The sequence below is a fragment of the Geotrypetes seraphini genome, chromosome 9 (genome assembly GCF_902459505.1).
Source record: "Geotrypetes seraphini chromosome 9, aGeoSer1.1, whole genome shotgun sequence".
Lineage (NCBI taxonomy): Eukaryota > Metazoa > Chordata > Amphibia > Gymnophiona > Dermophiidae > Geotrypetes > Geotrypetes seraphini.
In genome coordinates, this window is record NC_047092.1 from 189,283,168 (window position 1) to 189,303,584 (window position 20,417).

At 43.5% G+C, this 20,417-nt stretch overlaps 1 protein-coding gene across 6 annotated transcripts in view; it reads left to right on the plus strand.

Annotated features, from left to right (window-relative positions):
* Positions 1-20,417, plus strand: part of EIF4G1 (eukaryotic translation initiation factor 4 gamma 1) — a 292,071-nt gene that overhangs the window by 74,470 nt on the left and 197,184 nt on the right. The window lies entirely within an intron of this gene.

The window sequence follows — 20,417 nt, forward strand, 5'->3', positions numbered from 1 at the left end:
AAATTGAGAAGACAGTACTTAATAGGACCTGGCTAGGCTCTAAAATGCTTCCCATATTAACTTCATTGTTTCCTGTGCTGATAATCCAACATGGGGGTTCTTCCAGAAGGCATCGTAGATAACTTCCCTATTCCGGGGCCAACAACAGAAGTTTCCAGATTAGCTGCCTCAACCAATCCACTTGGCGAGGAAATGGCAGCAGAAGTCTCTCCAGCAGAGACAGCTAAATCAGAGGCAGACGCCTCCCGCTGCACCATACTTCCTGATGCCTTTGCACTTCTGGATCATGGGGTTGGCAGACAAATATCAGGGCTTAATGATGTCCTTTCCAAGTTAAACGCCGCAATGTCCATGGAGCTGCCCAAAGTTCCAGCTGATGTGCCCGATTGTCCTAGGCCACAATCTTCCAATGTTGACTGCCTTAGGCGGGGTGTGGAAATCCGAACCGGAGGGTATGTTTGAGTCTTTCCCCTTCTCTTCCCCATTGACGTTGGAGAGAGCAGCCATCATCCTGCTCTCTCCGTCAAGTCACCATATCTGGTCTCTCACAGGTTTGGGACACTTCATCTGGTTTTTCCTTAGAGGCCTGTCTGATATGGGTGACCCTATAGCATAGCCCTCCAAATCATTGAAACACACAAGCCCCTCCACCATTCCAAGGTGCTCTCCCTTCAGAGGGGTTGTCTTGGATTTCATATTTCTCCTTAACATGACAGATTCCCATTTGAGGGGTCTCTGGGAAATCTCTAGTGGAGATCCCTATGTTTCCTGGGACTTCTGATGGTGTTTAGCTGGCTAATTGAATACATTGCATACCCTGGCAGGTTATGAATTCTTTGCAGTTTCCATAATCATAGACTAATTTTACCACTCTGTTTTCTAGGCAACCCAGTGCCAATTGTATGGATAGGTTTGCTGCCTAATCAGTCCAGGGGCAGGATTCTGCTTGATGTGACTGTTGACTTCCATTGATGCAGCTGCAGTCCGGGGTGGGGGTGGGGGTGGGAAACTTGTACCTTGCCCACACACTCAGATTAAATGCGTTGGTGTCCAGGTAGCTACTTGCCCTTTCTCCACTAAGTGCCTTTTTCAAAGTAGCAATTAACCCAAATCCCCAAAATTGTCTCTCTTTTATGCTAAACTTAAAACGGGACTTATGATAGAATATACTACTACTACTATTTATCATGTCTATAGCGCTGAAAGACATGTACAGCTCTATACATTTAACATGTTATAGATGGTCCCTGCTCAGAAGAGCTTAAAATCTAATTTGGGGAGTTTCTAGCAGAGAGAATGATAGAATAGACATAGGTATCTTATGGTGAGAGGGAATTAGGAGTTGAAAAAGTGTGCTTTTAGCTCGGATTTGAATACTGCTAGAGACGGAACCTGATGTAACGATTCGGGCATACAGCACAGCAAGATAGATGAGATGGAGTTTAGAATTGGCAGTGGAGGAAAAGGGTACAGATAGGAGGGACTTACAGGATGAACAGAGTTCACCAAGGGGACCATAGGGGGAGATAAGTAAGGAACCGTTGGCCGTGCTCTTCAATTTCTCACTAAGCACGGGGAAAGTTCCGTTGGACTGGAAAACAGCCAACGTCATTCCTCTGCATAAAAAGGGTTGCAAGGCTGAGGCTGCGAACTATAGACCGGTGAGTCTCACTTCAATAGCGTGTAAACTCATGGAAACACTAATTAAGCATAAATTAGATACGGTCTTGAATGAGGGGAATCTCCGGGATCCCAGTCAACATGGATTCACCAAGGGTAGGTCCTGCCAGTCCAATCTTATCAGCTTCTTTGAATGGGTAACAAGAAGGCTGGACTCGGGAGAGTCCTTAGACGTCGTATACCTTGACTTCAGGAAGGCTTTTGACAGCATCCCACACTGCAGACTGCTGAACAAGATGGAATTGATGGGGTTAGGAGTAACACTAACTGCATGGGTTAAAGATTGGCTAAGTGGCAGACTTCAGAGGGTGATGGTTAACGGTACCCTCTCCAAAACATCAGAAGTGACCAGCGGAGTGCCCCAGGGCTCAGTCCTGGGTCCACTCCTCTTCAACATATTCATTAGGGATATGACTCAAGGGCTTCAAGGTAAGGTAACCTTATTCGCTGATGATGCCAAACTATGCAATATCATAAACGGCTACAATCTGCAGAATACTATGGAACAGGACCTCCGTACTTTAGAAAGTTGGTCCTCTGTCAGGCAGCTGGGCTTCAACGCCAAGAAATGTAAGGTCATGCATCTTGGAAATGGAAATCCATGCAGAACTTACACCTTGAATGGAGAAACTTTGACCAAGACTACAGCAGAACGAGACTTGGGAGTGATCATCAGTGCAGACATGAAGACTGCTACTCAAGTGGAGAAGGCTTCATCTAAGGCACGGCAGATGATGGGTTGTATCAAGAGAAGTTTCATCAACAGGAAGCCTGAGGTCATGATGCCATTATACAGAGCCATGGTGAGACCTCATCTAGAATACTGTGTGCAATTTTGGAGGCCACATTACTGTAAAGATGTGCTCATAATTGAGTCGGTTCAGCAGATGGCCACCAGGATGGTCTCGGGGCTAAAGGGTCTCTCGTACGAAGAGAGACTGAACAAATTGCAGCTCTATACTCTCGAGGAGCGTAGGGAGAGGGGAGACATGATTGAGACATTTAAGTACATCACGGGACGGGTCGAGGTGGAAAATGATATCTTTCTTCTCAAAGGACCCTCGAACACAAGAGGACATCCGCTCAAACTCAGGGGAGGGAAGTTTCGTGGAGACGTCAGGAAGTACTTCTTCACGGAACGAGTGATAGAGCATTGGAACAAGCTTCCAGTACAGGTGATCGAGGCCCGCAGTATCCCAGACTTCAAGAATAAATGGGATACCTACCGTATGTGGGATCACTGCGAGAGTCATACCAATGAATAGGGTCGCTAGGATATAGACTTAATAGAGCAGGTCAGTAGAGTTAAGGGGGCCAGTAGACTTAAAAGGGGGTCAATGATATGGGCAGACTTGATGGGCTGTAGCCCTTATCTGCCGTCATCTTTCTATGTTTCTATGAGAGCTATTGAGGGGCTGCAGAATGAATTTACTTCTATAAATTTTTTATTGTTTAACATTAGGAAGAGAGGTCCAGTAAAGTGCCACCTGATTTGGGGGAGGGGGAAGAACAAACATTTTATTTAATCTAATTCTTCTGATAGGTAGTGCAGGACAGTGGCACTTACCAAATATACTTGAATATCAACCTATCAGAGTATAAACTGAGATACCATGGAAAAATGGTAACTCAAGTATAAACCAGAAGGTTATTATATGCTTCCCATTCCTCCCTCCTGGTAATCTTCCCCCTCCGCTGCTTCCAACCCCCCTTAACCGGCAGACTTCAGTATGTACCTGCGTCCGCACCCCTAACCCTCCCCCCCCTCCCCGACCGGCAGCTGACACCTTGCGAGACTGCTGCTGGAAGTCTTAGTGGCCATTTTTGCTGTGGAAAAAGAATGAGCAGAAGTGACTACGAATTGGGTAGGCCTGGGGGGGTTACTCTTGCTTGAGAGGGAGGGAACGCTAGCTGCTGGATGGTAAGGGTGGGGTTTGGGCCAAGGGTATGCACTGAAGTCTGCCAGTTTGGGGAGATTTGTGGCGGTGGAAGGGGGAAGGCTCGAATATAAACCGAGACTTCCATTGAGTATATATGGTAGTATGAGAAGATCTACCTAATGGAGGAAGAGATATCGGTGAAGTCCTAAAGTCAAGGGCTTAGCCTGAGAGAATTCTGAATTGGACTTAAGCTTGGACTAATAACCAATGTCAAACATGTTCACATTGCAGGCCACTGGTAGCAACCTTTTGTGCATTTGTAATCTAAGATAAAGTAGATTACAAAAGTCTAAATGTGAAAGAACAGTATTGATCACTTGCTCTACTGTTCTAAAATGATCTGGAGAAAAAAACTTTCTGATGTGCCTTAGATGTTTGATATATCGCTTAAGCAGTTTACAATAAAAAACAGGTACTTAGAACTTCCCTATCTGTCCCGAAGGCTTATAATCTGGCTAAAGTATCTGAGTAGACAATTATTAAAATAGAAAAGATATAACAAAATTCCAAGAATGGTGAGAGAAAATTACAATTCAAATAATAAAAATAAAGATAAAAGAAATAAAAAGAATAAAATCAAAATATACAAATAAGTTTGAGATTGAGCCAGATAAATTCCAATCCTCAATCTGGTTCAATGGATCGATGGTGGGCTGTGGGGCCGTCTCTTCCAGAGGTGAAGAAATCAACGGCTGCAATCTGGGCCCAAGAGCAGAAGGCAAAGGAACCAGGAAGAAGATACCGTGAACTTCTAGAACACAGACTTGTTTTTTCTATTGTTAGATTGGAATCTAAGCAGCATCAAGATAGGTTAAATATCTTTCCCTGAATCAAAATCTGATATTTTGTCCACCCATTCTTTCCCTTCAATACGATGCTGCTTATTCAAAGTTGCATTAGCCCAAATCAGTTTGTAAGGTACAATAACTGTTTTATTACCATCATGTGTATAAAAATATCTTTGTTAGATAATTAATTGTCCAAAGTAGACATCGGAAGATTTAAATAAGGAAGGTGAGGATTGACTCAAGTTTCAAGTTTATTAAATTTTGATTTTACGCAATATCCAATATTTCAATGCGTATTACATAATTGTAAAAGCCAGAGATGACAAATACAAATAAGACTATTATACAGACTAATCATTATATTCTATTAATACAAACTGAAACAAGTAGGTAAAAGGGAGAAATACATTGTCTCTTCTAGGGATTAGAAATTTCCCTGTTCATCTTTACAGGCTTTTTTTTTGGGGGGGGTGGGGGGCTCTTAAGAGCTACTGGGGTAGGGTCATAAAAGCCCCATGTGATTTTAGAGCCTTGAATGTTTATTTAGACAGTTACAGCCAACGTGGATGCCCTGAAATTTGTGGGGAAGGATCCGTTTATGAGGTGATACAGTATTGAGACTTATTTTAGGGATGGGGCAGGGAGCAGTTTGGGGAGGATTGGTCAGATTTCAGTGAGTAGTGTTGGGGGGGGGGGTAGGAGCAGTTGAAGAATGACATTCTTTGGAATGGGATGCTTAGAAGGGGTAATTTTTGGAGGTGGGAGTTTATAAGTGTTTGGGGCAGTTGTGGAAAGGTAATTTTGGGGAGTGGGGCATTAGCGATGGTGGTGGTTTTTGGTGGTGGAACTGTTTGTGTAGGGTATTTTTTATTTTTTTATAGAGCGGTAGTTTGGGGTGTGGAGAGGCAGTTTGAAAGGAGGAATTCCTTAACTGTTTCACTGTATGTAAGTTTCTGGGCTTTATAAGCTGGAATTCCTCTCACAGAAATGCAATGGGCAGGTTTGTGTTTTTTTTGGGTGGGGAAGGTTTTTCTCCTTTAGAACAGTTGGTCTGATTTGGTCCATTTTTTTGTTTGTGGTGTGTTTTTAAAATTTTTTATTTATAGTAATGCCATTCTACAAAGAACAGGAGTACATTGAATTAATATACATCCAAGTATACCAATAGTATAATATCAAAACCCCATATCCCACCCCACTACCCCCACCAAAAAAAGGAAGAAAACTGCCTCTCCACTGAATATAGTCATCCCAATACTTTATAAAACTGTTGTACTTGCCCATTCTTTATTGTGGTAAGTTTTAAAGAAAGTCACATTTTCGTAAAAAAAAAAAAAAATGATCTGTGGGTACAAGTTGTTTTTGTTTCCATATGATGCAGCTAGGAGTTTATCTGCTACAAAGAAAAATTTTGTTAACTTATCTGGAGAAAACCTGAAAATTGACAAAACATCCAAAATACTAGTCGATCCTAGACTCCTACCTAACCTTTGAGGAGCAGATCAAGTCCATGTCCAAAAAATTCTTCCTTAGGCATTTCAAAGAGCAAAATATAAATATCGTGAATGACTATTAAGTGGTGATGATAAGAGTAAAAGATGACAAGATGGTATTACCCAAACAATGGAAGGTGGTACAAACTCATTCTCTTTTTCACAGAGTTTGTCATATTCTCCACGGGTTAAGAAAAATACCGTAACTAAGCTGATGCAGTTTCATAAATCCTGTTGATAGCAAGATAGTCCTTGCAATAAGATCTAGGCTGGTAGAACAAGTAGATGTGCTTTCTCAAAAAAAAAAAATTTCAAACATTTTCTTAATCTGAACCAGTGCACTTTTCAAAACGGTTAAATCTCTGTTTCCTACCAGCCTTTTTTAAAAGAATTTGGGCTAGCCTTCTCCCCCACCTTTTGTTCTGTGACCTCCCTGTTTGAGCTAAGTAAAATATTGCATTCTCTCATTTGAGTAGCTGCCTAATCTCTTATCTGTTCTCTTGCTGTGAATTTCCATGCGTTCTTCCCCCCCAAAAGAAAAATCAAAACACATTTCAAACGTTTTCTTAATCTGAACCTGTTTAGACTAACTTAGTAGCACAGCAGTTGTAAGTGCCAAGTAATCCTGAATTGTATGTCCCTGATTTTTGCTTTATGCATAGAATCTAACACTTTCCCTTTCCCTTTATTCTATTTTCAGCTAGTAGAAAAAAGAAACTCTATTTTCCTTTTCTTTTTGGGAAGGTTGGTTCACGGCAGGATTAATTATTCGAGGGCCCTGCCCTGCCCCCATTTATTTACCTATTTTTTTCTTTACTTCTTTATTTCCACTTGTATTTCTTTTATTTTAAAATTCAAAACAAACAACAAAGATTGCCAATGTACAGTTTTTCTTCTAGGCAACCCCCAAACATCTTCCTTCCCTTCCCACCTACTTGCCTAGGATTTAAACTCTGAACCCTTTCCATACATATATAAAGTATACTGCAACCTTGATTCATCATCAGCTGGGATTTCCATTTGATTTCACACTGAGTTAAATATACAATACCATAACAATGATAAACCAATATAATATTTTAAATTCCCACACCCATTTGCATACCTGTATGTTAATTAGTTCACTTTAGTAAATTGGAATTTATGGCAGTATTGAAGAAATAAATCTAAAACATCCCCCCCCCCCCTTTTACAAAACAATAGCAGTTTTTAGCACAGGCTGATGTTCCACGCTGCTCTTAATACCCATAAGAACTCTGACAGAGCAGTGCAGAACATTCAGCATGCCGGCCGGTGCCGCGTGCAGGAGAAGGAGGCAGCAGCGCTTGGTAGCCAGATCAAGCAGGGGAGAGCCTGAGAGACCGAGTTTGAAGTAGGAGAAGAAGGCAGGAAGAAGCACAGGGCTCGGGGAACCGGCGAGAGTAAGCTCCGCCCACCCCCACCGCATCAGAGGCAGCGTCGGACTCCCCCTTGAAAAGGGGGCGGAGTCAACGCGGCGAACTCTGCATCGGGTGCCGCGTGCAGGAGAAGGAGGCAGCAGCGCTTGGTAGCCAGATCAAGCAGGGGAGAGCCTGAGAGACCGAGTTTGAAGTAGGAGAAGAAGGCAGGAAGAAGCACAGGGCTCGGGGAACCGGCGAGAGTAAGCTCCGCCCACCCCCACCGCATCAGAGGCAGCGTCGGACTCCCCCTTGAAAAGGGGGCGGAGTCAACGCGGCGAACTCTGCATCGGGTGCCGTGTGCAGGAGAAGGAGGCAGCAGCGCTTGGTAGCCAGATCAAGCAGGGGAGAGCCTGAGAGACCGAGTTTGAAGTAGGAGAAGAAGGCAGGAAGAAGCACAGGGCTCGGGGAACCGGCGAGAGTAAGCTCCGCCCACCCCCACCGCATCAGAGGCAGCGTCGGACTCCCCCTTGAAAAGGGGGCGGAGTCAACGCGGCGAACTCTGCATCGGGTGCCGCGTGCAGGAGAAGGAGGCAGCAGCGCTTGGTAGCCAGATCAAGCAGGGGAGAGCCTGAGAGACCGAGTTTGAAGTAGGAGAAGAAGGCAGGAAGAAGCACAGGGCTCGGGGAACCGGCGAGAGTAAGCTCCGCCCACCCCCACCGCATCAGAGGCAGCGTCGGACTCCCCCTTGAAAAGGGGGCGGAGCCAACGGCGCGCAGCCGTTCGGCGCGCGGCGAAGGCGAACGGCAAAGGCGCTCGCCTTAGCGAGAGCGCCTTTGCGAAGAGCATTTGCGGAGAGACAAGGCACTACTATCAAGAACAAACTGAGTAAGTCAGAGGGGTAAAGAAGCGACAAGCACAAAAGGAAAGCACATAAAGGAAAGAAAGAGACAGACACAAAGGGCCAAGCCGTATACCAAGGAGGCAGCAAGCAGGCAGAGGGAGAGAGGACACAAGCAACATAAGGAAGCAGCAGGCAAGGGACACAAGCACACACGAGGGAAGCAAGAGATGGAAGCCCAAGGAAGTCAGAAGGTGAGCTTTCCGGTCTTCTGTATCGGCTGCAATATGTATGACTACCTCCCTTCGGGGATCCAGGCATACATTTGCAATCGATGTATGGAGATGGATAGCTTGAAATGTCAGGTAAGACTATTGGAAGGAACAGTGATGGAGCTCGAAGACAGAATCCGAGCACAGGAGAAGATTCTAGTGGAATACAGCCCAAACGACGAGGTCAAGGAACTAGAAATGTTCATAGAGGAAGCTCATCAGCACCACGTAGAGATCCCAGGGCTGGAAAACTGTACTCAGGAAACCCATGTGAGGAAAGAAGACACCCATGCAAACACGGAAGAAACCGAAGACGAGGTAGGAGACAACCGCACACCAGGAGTAATAGTGAGAGCACAGGAAGACATCGCCCCACCCAAAGAACAGGAAAAAATTTCAAGAGTATCATTGGAGGAAGAAGACTGGCCCTACTCCAAGGACGTGGACCTACGCCCCCCAAGGAACTCCCGAATAAAGAAGATGGGGATCATCGTAGGCGACTCCATTATACGACATGTGGACAGCCACACCGCAGGAGGAAGAGAGGACAGAGTCGTCACCTGTCTGCCTGGAGCAAGAGTGAAGGATGTGACCAACAGGATCTCCAGGATCATAGATGGCGCAGGGGGAGAGGACACCGCTGTGCTTATCCACGTGGGAACAAATGATGTGAGCGGGCGGAAGTATGACAGGGAAGAGCTGAAGGGCCAGCTCCGCTCACTCGGAAGACAACTGAAGATCAGGGAGGTGAAGGTGGCCTTCTCTGAGATCCTCCCAGTACCAAGAGCGGATGGAAAGAGACAAGGGGAATTGCAAGTAATCAACGCCTGGATGAGACGATGGTGCGAAGAAGAAGGCTTCGACTTCGTGCGCAACTGGACGGCGTTCTGGGGAAAAAGCAAGTACTACAGAAGGGACGGACTACACCTCAACAAGGAAGGAGCAAGAGTTTTGGCAGGCAACATGAAGAAGGCAATCGAGAAGGCTTTAAACTGAAAGATAGGGGAAAGCCGACAGTCGACCACCGGTCGATGGCACGGATAGCGGGATGCCCCGAGGAAGAAGCCAAGGACTACTACTCCTACACAAGAGAAGACGACCTCACAGCCAATAAGGGAGAAAAAGCAGGAAGGGACAACTCAGACACAGGAGGGGATGACCACACAGCAAACAAGGGTGATAACACAGGAGCAGTAAAGGATACCGTAATTAAAACTATAGGAATGGCCAAGAGTAGAAGGTCCAAAAAGGTAACACGAAGGGAACTTAGATGTATGTATACGAATGCTAGAAGTCTAGGTAACAAAATGGGGGAACTAGAGACAATAGCAAGACATGACATATTGGATATCATTGGCATAACAGAAACATGGTGGAATGAAGAAAACAAATGGGACACAGTACTACAGGGATACAAACTGTATAGAAGAGATCGAGTAGGGCAGAAAGGTGGAGGTATTGCTCTATATGTTAAGGAGGAAATAGATTCTGCTGAAATGGTTACAACAGAAATGAAAGAGAAGCTTGAGTCACTCTGGATCAAAATTCCTGGTAAATATGGAGCAGACACGAAAATTGGCCTTTACTATCGTCCCCCAGGACAGGCGGAGGAAACTGACTCAGAAATGATGGAAGAAATCAAACAAGAATGCAAGACAGGCAATGTAATTATATTGGGAGACTTCAATTTCCCAGGGATAGACTGGAAACTAGCAACCTCCAACTGCGGCAAGGAGGCCAAGTTCCTGGAGGTGCTAGGGGATTGCTTCCTGGAACAAATGGTAAAAGAGCCGACAAGAGGCAACGCCACCTTGGACTTGGTCCTAAATGGCCTCACGGGACCGATAACAGAAGTGGAAGTCATGGTTCCACTGGGAACGAGTGATCACAATGTAATCAACTTTAAACTTAACATCGGAAAAGGGAAACATGCCAAAACCTTAACCACCACCTTAAACTTTAAAAAGGGTAAATACGATCGCATGAGAGCCATGGTAGAAAAACGACTCGAGAAGATGGTGGACAAACTTGAAACGGTAGATCAGGCATGGTCCCTACTGAAAAATACTATCACAGAAGCACAAGATCTCTACATTCCGAGGATTCCCAAAGATCGGAGAACAAAGAGCAAAAGAGAACCGGCATGGCTTACCATACAGGTGAAGGAAGCCATAAAAGAAAAGAAGGACTCTTTCAAAAAATGGAAATGCATAAAGACAACCGAAGCCTGGAACAAACATAAAGATGATCAGAAGAAATGTCACAAGGCGGTGAGGGATGCAAAACAGGAATATGAGGAAAAAATAGCCCAGGAGGCCAAGAACTTCAAGCCCTTCTTTAGATACGTGAAAGGGAAAAAACCTGCAAAAGAGGCAGTGGGACCCCTGGATGACCAGGGAAGAAAAGGGTACATCAAGGAAGATAAACAAATCGCAGACAAACTAAATTCCTTCTTTGCGTCCGTCTTTACGAAGGAGGACACCTCAACAATACCTGAAGCGGAGAAAGTGTTTGCAGGAGAAATAGAAGATAGCCTCACCACAGTTGAAGTGGACTTAGACCAGATATACTATCAGATCGACAAACTTAAAAGTGACAAATCCCCTGGACCGGATGGAATTCACCCAAGAGTCTTAAAGGAATTGAAGGTTGAAATCGGAGAGTTATTGCAAAAACTTGCAAACCTGACAATCAGAACTGGACAGATACCGGACGACTGGAGGATAGCGAACGTCACGCCAATTTTTAAAAAAGGATCGAGAGGGGAACCTGGCAACTATAGGCCTGTGAGTCTTACGTCTGTCCCCGGCAAGATGGTTGAAGCACTGATCAAAGATAGCATAGTCCGGCACTTGGACGCACACGACTTGATGAAACCCAGTCAACATGGATTCAGGAAAGGGAAATCATGTTTGACGAATTTACTCCAATTTTTTGAGACCGTGAACGAGCAAATTGATAGTGGGAAGCCGGTGGATATAATATACTTGGACTTCCAGAAAGCGTTCGACAAAGTTCCACACGAAAGACTTCTCAGGAAACTACAAAGCCATGGCATAGAGGGAGATATACAAAGATGGATAGGAAAATGGCTGGAAAACCGAAAGCAGAGAGTGGGCATAAATGGGAAGTTCTCCGACTGGGAGAAAGTGACTAGTGGTGTACCCCAGGGCTCGGTACTTGGGCCGATCCTTTTTAATGTTTATATCAATGACCTGGAGGAAGGAACATCCAGTGAGATCATCAAGTTTGCAGACGATACAAAATTGTGCCGGGCAATAAGATCGCAGGAGGATAGAGAGGAACTCCAGAGCGACTTGTGTCGGTTAGAAACATGGGCAGAGAAATGGCAGATGAAGTTCAATGTGGAGAAATGCAAGGTAATGCATTTAGGCAATAAGAATAAGGAATACGAGTATACAATGTCAGGTGCAACTCTGGGGAAGAGTGAACAAGAAAAGGACCTGGGTGTACTGATAGATAGGACCCTGAAGCCGTCGGCACAATGCGCGGCAGCGGCAAAGAAGGCAAATAGAATGTTGGGCATGATAAAGAAAGGAATCTCGAGTAGATCGGAGAAAGTTATAATGCCGCTTTATAGGGCAATGGTCAGACCGCACTTGGAATACTGCGTTCAACATTGGTCTCCCTACCTAAAGAAGGATATAAAACTGCTGGAGAGGGTGCAGAGACGAGCAACAAAACTGGTAAAGGGTATGGAGAAACTGGAATACGAGGATAGACTTATAACACTAGGATTGTTCTCACTTGAGAAAAGGAGACTGCGTGGGGATATGATCGAGACCTTCAAAATACTGAAAGGAATCGACAAAATAGAGCAGAGAAGATTATTTACATTGTCCAATTTGACACGGACTAGAGGACATGAAATGAAGCTAAGGGGGGACAGATTCAGGACTAATGTCAGGAAGTTCTGCTTCACTCAGAGAGTGGTTGACACCTGGAATGCCCTCCCAGAGGAGATTATTGCGGAATCGACCGTCCTAGGCTTCAAGAGCAAACTAGATGCATATCTCCTTAAGAGAGGCATATAAAGATATGGTGGACTATAAATTACCAAATATATGTGGGAATTCAATCGTGTAAGTCAGACTATAAATTACGCCAGGTGTACACCTGGCAGGGCCTCCGCGTGTGCGGATCGCCGGACTTGATGGACCGAAGGTCTGATCCGGAGATGGCAGTTCTTATGTTCTTATGTTCTTAACTGTACAGTTTAGGGGGTGAAGAACTTATGTGCATGACAGAATAGCGGGACTTAGGTATGATTGTAAGTGATGATCTTAAGGTGGCCAAACAAGTTGAAAGGTGACGATGAAAGCTAGACGGATGCTAGGTTGCATAGGGAGAGGTATGGTCAGTAGAAAAAAAAGGTATTAATGCCCCTATATAAGACTGGTGAGACCTCTTTTAGAATTTTGTGTACAATTCTGGAGGCCGCACCTTCAAAAAGATATAAAAAGGATGGAGTCGGTCCAGAGGAAGGCTACTAAAATGGTGGGTGGTCTTCATCATAAGGCATATGGGGATAGACTTAAAGATCTCAATCTGTATACTTTGGAGGAAATAATAATATACACTGAAGCAAATAATGCAAAACCAGATATACTGATATCGCTGATTGAGTGAATCCATGAAGTTCAAACACCCCAAATTGCAGGTGCCTAATGGGGTATGAATATCATCATAAGTTCATCGGAACCTCATGTGGAGCTATTTTAATGAGCAAATGCTGTAAAATATAAAGACAAAAGTACTTAGCTTGTCCCAACAGGAGCTTAGCTGTTTCACTAATTAAAGCTTCCTCAGGGGTTGGTAAACTTTTGCATTCTGATTTCATCAATTCAGCATTTAATTGCCTTCACCTAATAAATGACTGCCAAAATTCTTAAGGCTTCCAACATTGTGGACTTAAAGATCTCAATCTGTATACTTTGGAGGAAAGGCAGGAGAGACGAGATAGGATAGAGACGTTTAAATACCTACGTGACATAAATGCACTTCAGTCAAGTCTTTCATTTGAAAGGAAGCTCTGAAATGAGAGGGCATAGGATGAAGTTAAGAGGTGATAGGCTGAGGAGTAGTCTAAGGAAATATGTTTTTATGGAAAGGGTGGTAGATGCGTGGAACAGTCTCCCGGTAGATGTGGTGGAGACAGAGATTGTGTCTGAATTCAAGAAAGTGGGGGACAAACACATGGGATATGTTTGGGAGAGGAGGAGATAGTGGATGAATCTCACTGGCTACCAATAAAAGCAAGAATACAATTCAAACTCTACTGTCTCCTATTCAAAGTAACCCACGGCGCGGCACCCAGCTACCTAAACAACCGTTTTCACTATTATCTCTTATCCAGAAGAAGGAGAACACAGAACATTTTCACCTACCCTCCTCTCAATGGTACTCGACGTAAGAAACTTTATGACAACCTACTAGGGACACAGGCAGCTAATATTGACTCCGACATCTCAAAATTACTGATCGAAATTACAGACATAAAAGAGTTCCGAAAAGAAATAAAAACACTACTGTTCAAAAAATATCTCCCATCAATCTAAACCACCATCTAATGAGTTCCCAACCAATTCCTTTGGGAATAGAATCTCTTTATCCAACCCAAACTAAACACCCCTACTGTCCATATCATCAACATTAATTAACCAACATCATGCAATCATCAAAACAATAAATACACCTCCACTTATAGGCATATGATGCTACTCTCCATCCGAAGAAACTTGACTCAGCTCATGTTACATCTTTTGTAATCTAGAATATATTGTAATTCTTATTCTCCACCAGTTGTAAATTGACTCAGTTGCTATGTAACATCTCCTGTGATATTGAATGTACTGTAATTCTTCTCTATTACCTGTAATTAACACTTCTCCTGTAATGTAATTCTACTGGAAATGCCCAGATATCTACTTTATTGTAATCCGTGGCTATGTTACATCTGCTGCGATATTGAATGTATTGTAACTCTTCACTGTTACTTGTAATTTACTCTTCTCCTGTAATGTAATTCTACTGGAAATGCCCAGATATCATCTTTATTGTAATCCGCCTAGAACCGCAAGGCACAGGCGGAATAGAAATCCCTAATGTAATGTAATGTAATGTAATGTAATGGATGCTGCGGATGGGCCATTTGGCCTTTATCTGCCATCATGTTTCTATGTTTCTTGCGCTCCTTTGTAAAAGGAGGGGGGATAGAAATATGTATACAAAAATTGAGCCATAAAGAAGCCAGGCTCTGCATACAATGCAACTCCACAAAAACAGTGGTGCATATCCCCTAATACTGTACAAAATATAAAGATAGCAGATGTAAATTTGAAACAAAAGAAATAAATCACTTTACAAATTAACATATAAAAATAAAACAAAAAATGGAAAATAAATTAATACTATTGTATTGGACTAATACATTTTGTAATTAGCTTTCAGAGGTCAGAACCTCTTTCCTCAAGTATATTGCTGTTACAGTATCCTGTCCTGACCTGAGGAAGGGAGAATTTGGTCAAGAAAGAATCCAATTCAAATTCTACTGCATACTATTTAAAACCCTACACGGAGACAGCCCATCATACTTGAATAATCGCCTCATCCAAGCACCCACTACCAGACACAGAAAAACACACTCCCCATTCATACCCCCCCCAATCAAAGAAGTAAAAAGAACAAAACTACACGACGGCCTCCTAGCCACTCAAGCCGCAAGGCTGGATAACCAGATCTCCAACCTTCTGATGACCACTCCAGACTATAGGACGTTCAGAAAAGAAATAAAAACCACACTTTTCAAGAAATTCCTGAAGCAGCACTAACATCACGACCTCTTAGTAACTCTAAAACTGACATCTGATCTACCCATTACTGCACTAACAACAACAAAAGAACCTCCAATATGACCAACTATTAATTCTCTTACAAACCACCTCACCCTCAACAACCAGTTAATGTTTATAAAATCTACAACTTACCTATCTTGCCAATCAATGTAACTCTGTATTTCTAAATTAACCTTTTGTAATCCGCCTTGAACCGCAAGGTAATGGCGGAATAGAAATCCCTAATGTAATGTAATGTAATGTCTCTGAAAGTTAGCCAAAAATGTATTAAAATTAGTCCAATAAAAGGATCACCATATTTCCATTTTCTATTTAAACATGTATCAACACGGCTACAATACTACTTTATCCTAAATCAAAAAAAATATAATTTTTTTTCTACCTTTATGGCCTGGTTTCTGCTTTCCTCATCTTCTTCCTTCCATCCACTGTCTGCCCCTTCCAGAAACTATGTGCCTCCCCCTTCCATCTCTCCTCCTGTACTCTCCCCAATTGGTCTGGCATCCATCTTCTTCCCTTTGTTCCCCTCATTGTCTGGTATTTCTCTCCTTCCCTCCCCCTGTGGTTTTTAGCATCTTCTGTCTCTTTCCCCCCATGCTCTGGCATCTCTCTCTCCTTTCTCTTCCCTTTCTTTTTCTTCCCTGATCTTCCTTCTCTATTTTCTGCCTCCATCTAAATTAAATTCTTTCTTACTATTCATTCCTGTTTCCCTCTTTTCACTTTGTCTACCCATAGCTAGCAACTCCTTTCATTCACCCCTCCACTATCATTAACTCAATCCTCTTCTCCCCCATCCAGCATATTCCCTTTTTCTTTATTCTCTCCTTCCATCTAGTATATACTCTCTTTCTCCACTTCCATTCAGCATCTGCTCCCCCCTCTCTCCTCCCAACTGACATCCAATGTCTGCCCCTTCTCTCTCTCCCTTCACCCCACTTCCATCACTTGCCCCCTTTCTCTCTCTCTCTCTCTCTCCAACCCAATTCCATTGAATATCCGGCCCCCCCTTCACCCCAATTCCATCAAGTTATCCTGACCCTTCACCACTGCTTTCCCACACGTTCTGATGGCACAAGATAATAAACCTCAAACACCACTTAACCTCTTCCCGTAGTTGACCCATCTCCCTCCCTTCGCTTCCCTGGTCACCTTTCCATTTCAAAATCAATGTTTTCCTTTTTAGACGGGCCCTGGCATTTTGACAAACGTTCTCATACAAGCAGCCCAAAGCTTCCCCTTTGATGCGAACCGCCCAGGCGGAAACAGGAAGCTGCTTCAAAGGGGAAGCTTTGGGCCGAGCAGCCACTTGCAAGAGAATGGTTGCCATCAATGCCGGGACCCATCTGAAAAAGAAAAAAATCGATTTTGAAACGGAAAGGTGAGGGGAAGGGAGATGGGCCAACTAGGGGAAGAAGTGCCCGGACCAAGGGGGCCCAGGGCAGCTGCTCTGTTTGCCATCCCCTAACAACGACCCCAAAGAACCACACCAGTGGGCCCCCTGACATTTTCGGGACGAGGCACATACCTACTGGGCCTACCCTTTAATCCGACCCCAAGGACTTTAGTCCTTCCCACATTCCACCCAGCCCTGTCTGGTGGACATCAAAATATTTTATCACTTTGATTTCATGTGTCTTATAGGTTCTTGGGTTGTCTTGAGATTTTCTTTCCTGTGTCAGACAGCACTTTAGAAAAACTGACCACTACCCCAATGATTTTATGGTGAGAATACTGAAAGGAAATTTCAATCCAAGAACGTAAGACCTTTGAAATCAAAATGATAAAATATTTTGATACTCTCCGGACAGGATTCAACAAGGACTTTGGCTTTCTTTCCCCACTATAAAGAAACTTAAACTATTTTGACATCTCTCTGTCTCCTACTTAACAAAGACCTTGGCTTTGTTTATTGTTTGTTTACAGCTTATATCTAAAAAGGAATCTCCCTCACAATAAACTAAGATATATAATACGTACCTCACAAATACTAACATAACATAAATCAGATCAAATCTACTACTTCAACAATTAGAACTTAAAGTGAATAAAAGAAATATATATAGTAGATGACGGCAGATAAAGACCCGAATGGTCCATCCAATCTGCCCAACTTGATTCAATTTAAATTTTTAAATTTTTTCTTCTTAGCTATTTCTGGGCAAGAATCCAAAGCTTTACCCGGTACTGTGCTTGGGTTCCAACTGCCGAAATCTCTGTTAAGACTTACTCCAGCCCATCTACACCCTCCCAGCCATTGAAGCCCTCCCCTGCCCATCCTCCACCAAATGGCCATACACAGACACAGACTGTGCAAGTCTGCCCAGTACTGGCCTTAGTTCAATATTTAATATTATTTTGTGATTCTAAATCCTCTGTGTTCATCCCACGCTTCTTTGAACTCAGTCACAGTTTTACTCTCCACCACTTCTCTCGGGAGTGCATTCCAGATATCCACTACCCTCTTCGTAAAGTAGAATTTCCTAACATTGCCCCTGAATCTACCACCCCTCAACCTCAAATTATGTCCTCTGGTTTTACCATTTTCCTTTCTCTGGAAAAGATTTTGTTCTACGTTAATACCCTTCAAGTATTTGAATGTCTGAATCATATCTCCCCTGTCTCTCCTTTCCTCTAGGGTATATATATTCAGGGCTTCCAGTCTTTCCTCATATGTCTTCTGGCGCAAGCCTCCTATCATTTTCGTCGCCCTCCTCTGGACCGCCTCAAGTCTTCTTACGTCTTTCGCCAGATACGGTCTCCAAAACTGAACACAATACTCCAAGTGGGGCCTCACCAATGACCTGTACAGGGGCATCAACACCTTCTTCCTTCTACTGACTACGCCTCTCTTTATACAGCCCAGCATCCTTCTGGCAGCAGCCACTGCCTTGTCCCACTGTTTTTCGCTTTTAGATCTTCGGACACTATCACCCCAAGGTCCCTCCCCCAGTCCTTGCATATCAGCTTCTCTCCTCCCAGCATATACGGTTCCTTCCTATTATTAATCCCCAAATGCATTACTCTGCATTTCTTTGCATTGAATTTTAGTTGCCAGGCATTAGATCATTCCTCTAACTTTTGCAGATCCTTTTTCATATTTTCCACTCCCTCTTCGGTGTCTACTCTGTTACAAATCTTGGTATCATCTGCAAAAAGGCACACTTTTCCTTCTAACCCTTCAGCAATGTCACTCACTCACAGGATTGGCCCCAGCACCGAACCCTGAGGGACTCCACTACTCACCTTTCCTTCCTTCGAGCGACTTCCATTAACCACCACCCTCTGGCGTCTGTCCGACAGCCAGTTTCTGACCCAGTTCACCACTTTGGATCCTAACTTCAGCCCTTAAGTTTGTTCAACAGCCTCCTATGAGGAACTGTATCAAAGGCTTTGCTGAAATCCAAGTAAATTACATCTAGCATATGTCCTCGATCCAGCTCTCTGGTCACCCAATCAAAAAATTCAATCAGGTTCGTTTGGCACGATTTACCTTTTGTAAAGCCATGTTGTCTCGGATCCTGTAACCCATTAGATTCAAGGAAGTACACTATCCTTTCTTTTAGCAACACTTCCATTATTTTTCGAACAACTGAAGTGAGGCTCACCAGCCTGTAGTTTCCTGCTTCATCCCTGTGACCATTTTTATGAATAGACACCACATCCACTCTCCTCCAATCCCCAGGAATCACTCCCGTCTCCAGAGATTTGTTGAACAAGTCTTTAATAGGACTCGCCAAAACCTCTCTGAGCTCCCTTAGTATCCTGGGATGGATCCCGTCTAGTCCCATCGCTTTGTCCACCTTCAGTTTTTCAAGTTGCTCATAAACACCCTCCTCCGTGAACGGCACAGAATCTACTCCATTTTCTCTTGTAACTTTTCCAGACAATCTCGGTCCTTCTCCAGGATTTTCTTCTGTGAACACAGAACAGAAGTATTTGTTTAGCACATTTGCTTTCTCCTCATTACTCTCCACATATTGGTTCCCAGCATCTTTTAACCTAGCAATTCCATTTTTCATCTTCCTCCGTTCACTAATATATCAGGAAAAATTTTTGTCTCCCTTTTTTACATTTTTAGCCATTTGTTCTTCCGCCTGTGCTTTCACCAGACGTATCTCTCTCTTGGCTTCTTTCAGTTTCACCCTGTAATCCTTTCTGCTCTCCTCTTCTTGGGTTTTTTTATATTTCACGAACGCCAACTCTTTCGCCTTTATTTTCTCAGCTACTAGGTTGGAGAACCATATCGACTTCCTTTTTCTCTTGTTTTTATTGATTTTCTTCACATAAAGGTCCGTAGCCATTTTTATCGCTCCTTTCAGCTTAGACCACTGTCTTTCCACTTCTCTTATGTCCTCCCATCCTAACAGCTCTTTCTTCGGGTACTCTCCCATTGCATTAAAGTCCGTACGTTTGAAATCTAGGACTTTAAGTATCATGCGGCCGCTCTCCACTTTAGCCGTTATATCAAACCAAACCAAAAAATAAAGTAAATAAAATAAATCCTGCTTTATATTTCAGTTCCATATTCACTGTCTTTCAATTCAGCTTCACTCCATATTTCAATTCCTCCTGTCAGTTCCATCATGCAGCACAGCTGGTGATGGATCCTCAAAAGAGGAGGCGGCATAGCTATTATCTATCACTCCGCTATCCCTCTACAATCAAATATCTCTAACTCATTCTCTATTCCTCCGATTGAAACTTTCCACTTCACTTTAAAATACTCTTTTCCTCTTAACTTTCTCCTTATCTACTTTCCCCCGCCGGTATCTATAGCCTCACTATCAACCCTAACCACTATTATATCTGATTTCACTATTACTTATTCTGATGCTATTATTCTCGGAGATTTTAATATCCATTTTAACTCTCCCAATCATCACATTACTTCCGAACTCCTCACTCTAACATCTGATCTATCTCTATCCCCTCTCATTTCTATGCCCACTCACTCCGCAGGCAATATCCTCGACATGATTTTCTGTTCAACCTCTATTAACCATCTCTTCTATAATCTCCAATACCATCCCATTCCCTGGTCAGACCACACTCTCATAACCTGGCAACTTGACACTCAAGCACACACTGATCACACAAAACAACCAAAAAACTCCCAGACCTTTCGCAATCTTGATAACATAACTCTTTCAGG